Raw genomic sequence first — 6,974 nt, forward strand, 5'->3', positions numbered from 1 at the left:
TTATCTGAGGTACAGCAGTGTTCAGCGGATGGGATCTTAGATTATTTCAGGATGAGGAGACAAAATAAGGCATGGTCAGAGTAACTAATTTCTGGCTCAGTCTAGGTAAAGAGAGTATAGAACATCTAAGAGATGTTTGAAAGTAAGAGGTGGCTTTGTAAAATTTTGCTCTTGGTATTCCAATCAGCCTTACTAGTGTGTCATTTTGATTGCAAAGATAGTTAATTACTTTCAAGAAGCACACATTCTGGTAAGCCCAGTGTTTTGAAGGATCTATAAAACTGATACATGAATAGTTTCTTTTTTTTTTCACACAAATAGTTTCTTGGTTCATCTCATTTTGTGGCAAATCTCTTTTTCAGGAGCTGTCATAGAGAAGGAATACTGTAGTTGTAATCAGCAAGATGGAATATTTCCCATGAATGCTCAGAGTCCTAATATTTTTCAGATGGAGAACCCCTGTTTGGATGAAAAAGTGAGTTTGGAATTTACCCAGCAGAAAACTGTGGCGTGTGCATTAGTAGAACACAAAATAGGGAATAAACTTTCCTGAAGCCCATTTAGTCTTGAGGAGCAATTAATTGGCCAACAATTGGATGGTGTCTACTTTGGTACCATGTGCACCGGAGCTGTGGGAAAGTGGGGTGTGTGGCCTTGGAAAGCCCTGGTAGTCTTCGCCTGCCTTCAGTGTGCAGGTCAGTTCACTTCGGGGTTACTCTCTAGACAATGAGGGGTTCATCTGCCAAGTGAGAGCCGAGACGCCATACAATCCCAGTTTCCCAGTCCTCTATCTAATACCTGGGAGCAGTATTAGATAGAGGACTGTAGATTGTATTACAGTGGAAGCACTGCAAACATCACCAAACATGAGACCTACCATCAAGTCTCTGACCATCCCACTGACCTCTTCCCATTCCTCTCCCCTCTGTTCCATGTGCAAGAACCTGGTGTGCAAGGCCACCTACAATGCAGGGGAACAGGGAGGCAACGGGGCCTTTGATGTTCACTCTGTGTTTTCTGTACCCAATGTTATTTTTATTTAATTTCCTTGAAGTTTTAGATTTCTCTTGGTGCTAAAAGTGAAGTTTCCAAACAGCTAAGTTGGGAGCACGAGATCGTGTAGAAAACCTTGGAGTTGTGAGTGTGTGCGCCTGGTGGTGGTCACAATGAGGGCTGATGTGTGTGTGTGTGTGTGTGTCAAAGTGTATGCATATTATGCATATGTATGTGTGTATATATAGTTAGTATATGTATATTTGTGAGTATGTGCATGTATGAGTGCATTGTGTTTGCGTAGCTGTATCATGAGTGTGTGTTTCTATGTACATGTATGTGAATGTGTATGTGCCAATAATGGACACTGGGTGGTGAGTTAGGTCTGACTTGACAAGTAGATTGCTGACATGTATCATGCCCTGTGATACAGCTGTGCAGAAGTGCTCATTCCCCAACCCCACAAAGACTTTATTCTTAGATTTATTATGACTGTTCTCTGACTCTTGGGTGCACCCTCTCCCTCCAGAGCATCACTGAAAACGTGAATCCTGCTGTGCGTGATACTACCATGCCATAAACGGACCCTTGACACAAAGAGCTGAGGTAAAGGGTCAGATGTTGTCCCAAAGGGGAGATGGAGCAGATCCCACTAACTCGAGGGGGCTGCAGTTACTTGGCATATGATACCTAAGAAGCAAAGAAGACAGAATGGTTTTTGAGTCCTGTAAAGACTTCCCTGCTCTGAAGCAAAAGCTTTTCTCTTATCCACCATGTTTCCAAAGTTAATGCCTTCCTCCAACAGTCTGTGTACACACGAGGGAACACGGAACTGATTTTCAGCATCTCCTTTTAAATGAAACATCACACCATCTGAGCTTCTTTCGGAAAGGAATCTATCTTGAAAGCCTTAGGTAAATGCCTGTCATGGTCATTGGGTGATACAAAGTTTGTGCTTAACTACTAAACCGAAGGTTAGCAATTTGAACTCACCTAGCAGCACAATGAAAGAAAGACCTGACAACCTATTTCTATAGAGAGTCCAGCCAAGCAAACCCCCAAAGCAGTTCTACCCTGTAATAAAACGGTAATTGTCCTCCTGGTAAGGAGTGTTTTAATTTTTGTGGTGTATGTTCACACACATCATATACATAGACAGACTCCCCTTTCCTTTATAGGCTTTCTATGTTTCCCCCTAAAAGAACCAGAAAAACAGCTTAAAATTCCTTTTAAATGAAATGTTCTGCAACCCTTTGGGTCCCATAGATATGTGTATTCATACAATCACACATACACACACACACACTCAACTCACCCTTCCTTCCTTGACTTTCATTTTGGCATGGGTATTGGCTTCATTATCTAGTGCAGCTATAACAGAAATACCACAGATATTTGGTATTTTGACGAACAGAAATATATTCTATTTCAGTTTAGGAGGTTAGGTCTAGATTCAGGGCAGCAGTTATAGGGGAAGGCTTTCTCTATCTGTTGGCTTACAAGTTAGGAGAAAGATTTTTGTCTCCTTTCATCCTCTCTGGGTGGGACATTTGTTGGAGGACACATTTGTGTGTCTTGGTGTCAAACTTCTTCTGGGTTTAGGAAGCTCCAAATACAGGGACCCTGGGTCCAAATGGCTTGTGCCTCTCTTAGCTCTTCTTACTTGGTCATAACAGATTCCCCCGGAGTTCAGATAACCTTAATCTGTTTTCTATCTCAAAAAGCAAGGGACACAGAGACAACCTAACCTTGTAGATTTCATAGTCTCATTAACAAAACTGGCACTAATCTTAACTCATTAACATTAATAAAGGTAAGGATTTACAACACAGAGGAAAATGACATCACGTTACAAAATGGAGTACAATTACTGAGAATCATGACCCAGCCAAGTTGATCCATACTCCGGGGGCACACAATGCCAACGATAATAGGAAAAACAATTGCATTATAACCATGTAGACATCTATGGCAAACTTCAGTTTATTCTTCATCAAGCTGGTTTGCGTCTTTGGAGGGACCTCAGCCCAGAATCAGCGGGGGCCCATTGTTATACTAAATAGATCACCGTCAGATGGGGTGGCTTCCCGTTCAGAAATGAGTGCCAAACCCCAAGTGTGAAGAAGCCGGCCCTGAGTCACTTACAAGCACTGCCTGGCTCTCGGTTCTGTTGCAATTCCCACAGACACTGGAAATTTCCAAGAAGCCCCGCCCCTGCACTCAGGCAAAGTTGATTTTAATGACCGTTCCTATCGAGTGTGTCTACCACCCCTGTTTTTGAAAGTACTGGCACTGCTGCTGGCACATCTGAGTCATCACAAGTCTTACATCACCAGGTTTCCTTTTAACTTGTACTCTTTTATTACCCTGCCCCACCTTTTCTTTAACTTGTCATTTTGGAAGAAAATGGTCTCTGTTTATTAATGTTCTGGTCCTAAGGTAAGAGCAAAACTGCTGTGAGCTATTGTATCCTGTTAATTAAAATGCTTGGGTGGGTGTGTTGTGTATGAGAATGACAAAGGAACCCCAGTTGTAATGAAAACTATCTCAGTGAATAATCATTCTTGTGCTTTCAGTCCACATTTTATACTTCTAGCTTTCATTTACTTGAGGGCCAATCATTTCCCAAGATATGAACCCTGCACATAGCCGCTGTGCTCTTGCAAAGAGATGGGGGTTATTAAGAAAAGGAGAGGGGAAGAGGACAGCAAAATAAAGCGTGTGTCTTTCTCGAAATCAGCTAAAAACAACGTGGTTTCTGATTTGGTGCTCTTTTCAGACTAGATGTGCCAGAAGAATGGCTGTGGCTTATTAACTTTGCAACTGGGGGAGTTGCCAAGTTTCCTGTCTTCTGCCGAGCAAGTTCACGGAGCCTGGCTGTGATGAGAACAGTAGTTTTTGTTCCGAAACGCGCTGATGGGTGAGGGACATCAGCTAATGGTCTTGTTTGGGGATTCGCCTCAGTATGATTTACAGATTGTTTTAGAGCCACCAAATAAAGGCTTCACTTTCCGGTTAGATAAGCGCTGAAGCAGAGAGAGGGCGCTTGTTCAATGTTGAAAGACTGCCCCTTTTGGTAGGAGATGAGAGTGGCTACAAGCTGCTGCCCAAGGCAATGAGACAATCTGGGAAGGAGGGAGTCAGGAAGAGCCTGGTAGGAGGATGTTGTGGGAAGAGAAATGAAAGGAAGCCACGCCTGATAGGTTTTTCATGAATCGATCGCCCCAGCAGTTAGTTTTACCATTGGTCCCTGAATGCTGCCGTGTTCTATTTCTCTGTTCCCTCCATGGAACGAATGCAGTACGAGTAGGATGTGCGTGTCCTCCAGACTAGCCAGGGTCCTTTGTCTTAATGGGGCTTGGTCAGTGGCATCGTAGTGGAAGGTGCCATCTTCCAGACAGCAAAGCTCACAGAATCTTGTTCAGACAACGGCTACCCTTTTCTGGTATCCAAGGCCACTTGTTTGTCCATAGTGGACCCTTCAGTGAATTAGAAAAGGTCCCTTCTTGATGGACTGCCCCCTTCAGGTAGACAATCTTAGCAGAACTCTACCAAACAGGATGTCCTTTTCTGGTGATTGGCCTTTCTCATGATGTTTCTCCCGCCACAAAGTCATCATCCATCCAAAATGGTCATGTAATTCCCCAGATATTTAAAGAACACAATCCATGTTAAGCCACTTTCACTCAGAAGGTCACCGAGTGACCTATCATTAAGGTCACTATCACTTTGGGGGGTGATAGGAGCAAACAAGCGTCCCTGTGTTAGATTTCTCGGGTGGGAAAAACCTCGGTTCTTGGCTTTACATGAGAAAGAATTCACACCAAAGCCTGGTTTGTGATCCACGTGGGTTTTTATAAAGGACGGAAGAAGTTTCCAGTTTTACAGTCTCAATGAGGACACGCTATTTTGGGAAAGTGTGTCAAACCGCATGGAAGCTGCTGTGGCTCACCACTGAACGTGGGCAACCTTGTGGGACTGCATGCCCACACATGGTAGCTGAGGTCAGAATGACCATTGCATAGCTGAGCGGGCGCAGGACAGGAGGCCAAGGGCGAAGACAAAATAAGGGTCTGAGGTCCCATGGTCAAGGTATTTTGAGGCCACTGGCTGGGAGGCCTTTTCGAAGGTATTGGTTGACCCCATTGGCTGAATTAAGCCCACCTGGGCATAGTTTGGGCAACCCAAGTGTACCCCCCACCTGGCTCGGGCTTGAATTGGCACATACGTAGTCATCTTTATGGCTGGCTAAGGCTCGCCTGATTCTCTTCCAACCTCCTGTAGGGGGCCTGGAGAGAGACAACCAACCCCTTGTTCCTGTTTCTTGCTATCTAACACTTGGATCAAACTTGTGAGAAAAGTTGCTGACAGCCTGGACACCATATTGGTTCTTCCTGGTAACTAACTGATCATTGTAAACCTGCCATCTGGGTCTTAGCCCATGGGTCTCTTGAGAGAACTGGGGTGGACTGCCTTATCTCATATAAGTTTACCAACGAGCTATGTGGTAGTTATATAATTGTAGGGGTGGAGTGTAGCCTGTCAATCAGGTCATAGCCAATGAGGCTTCTTGTGGGCATAGCCTTTCCCTAAGGATTCTGGGAATTCTGGTATTTCCTCCTTGGAGGTGGGAGACTCTCTGCCACTCCCTGGGAGGCATTTCAGCTGCCAAGACATATGGAACTCCGCTAGTGCCCTAAGTTGGAGAAGCCACATGGACCTACCCTAATGCAACTAGACCACTGAAGCAGGAGAAGCCATGCAGACACCTTTGCCAGCGCTGAGATGCTTATAACACCACTGGATCCAAAGACTTTCTACCAACTGGCCTGTGATCTTCTACATTTGGCATCATTGCATGTGTTTCGTGAGTCTGAAGAGGACTTTATAGATTGGTATCGGACATATGGGTTAATATCAAACTTATGGACTTGATCTGGACAGGGCTGGTTTGTTTTCTCAATGTTCAATTGCTCTTGTATATAAATCTCTTCCTTGTACACATATGTGTGTCCATGGATTTGTTTCTCTAGTCTACCCAGCTAACACAGCTATCACGGATTTTAACTGACAAATGTTCAAGAAGTCCAATCTGTACTCACTTTAGTGAGAGGGAGGCACTTACCGTTTGATTCTGTAAAATCAGACCCCCCAAGCCCGAGACAAATGGGGCAGAAGGGGTGGGGAGCAGGCCTCACAGCTTCTCCGCAAGCATTTTATCCCCAAGTTAGCAAGCCATTTCCCCTGCTTCCTCATTGGCTGAGTACTATGGGGTTAACAATCTTTGTTGCTTAAGAGTTTTGTGCCCTCTCACTCAGATTCCCTTGTCCCCTCCCTCCTGCCTTCTTAAGTCATCTGGTTCCCACATTCCACACCCCAGGTACCTGAGCTCTATGACTGTCCTTAACAGTTAACAATTGGTGCCTTTGGTGATTTAGTAACTACCTGACTCTGTGCTCTGTGTGCTGAAGATGCACCAGCCTAGTGACTTATTTCTCACCAATTCCCCCTTTTTTTTTAATACTGATTCATCTCATCTTCATTTATGTCTTTCAAACGTCTCTAATATCCATTGGCTTTCCTTCTCATAGAGGTTATCCTCCATGGATGTCCCTAAAAGTAATAAGTTGGCTTGTTGACATGTCATGGACATCTGTTTACTCACAGCACCTTCAATTGGCCTTTGAACAAGTCCTCAAACACGGGGTCCAACATCCAAATGCTGTTAAAATTCCAGCCACTATGATGAGAGAGGGGAAGATTGAGGGAGCCATGGTTTTCCACTTTCTGAACCACATCCTATCCAGTCAGTTAAAGGGCTACTAATCTGAATTCATTAGCTAGAGTGTTTCATCCCGGCTGGGCCCTCGTGGTGGTTCTATCAGCAGCTGTGTTGTTGGGGGTGAAGGTGCTACATCTACCTCCAGTAATTACACATGCACCTCACCTCTCAGCTAGCTTCATGTCTACTATCATCCTGT

The sequence above is a fragment of the Echinops telfairi genome, unplaced genomic scaffold, assembly GCF_000313985.2.
Source record: "Echinops telfairi isolate 266 unplaced genomic scaffold, ASM31398v2 ScPeMD7_1;HRSCAF=3_1, whole genome shotgun sequence".
Taxonomy (NCBI): Eukaryota; Metazoa; Chordata; class Mammalia; order Afrosoricida; family Tenrecidae; genus Echinops; species Echinops telfairi.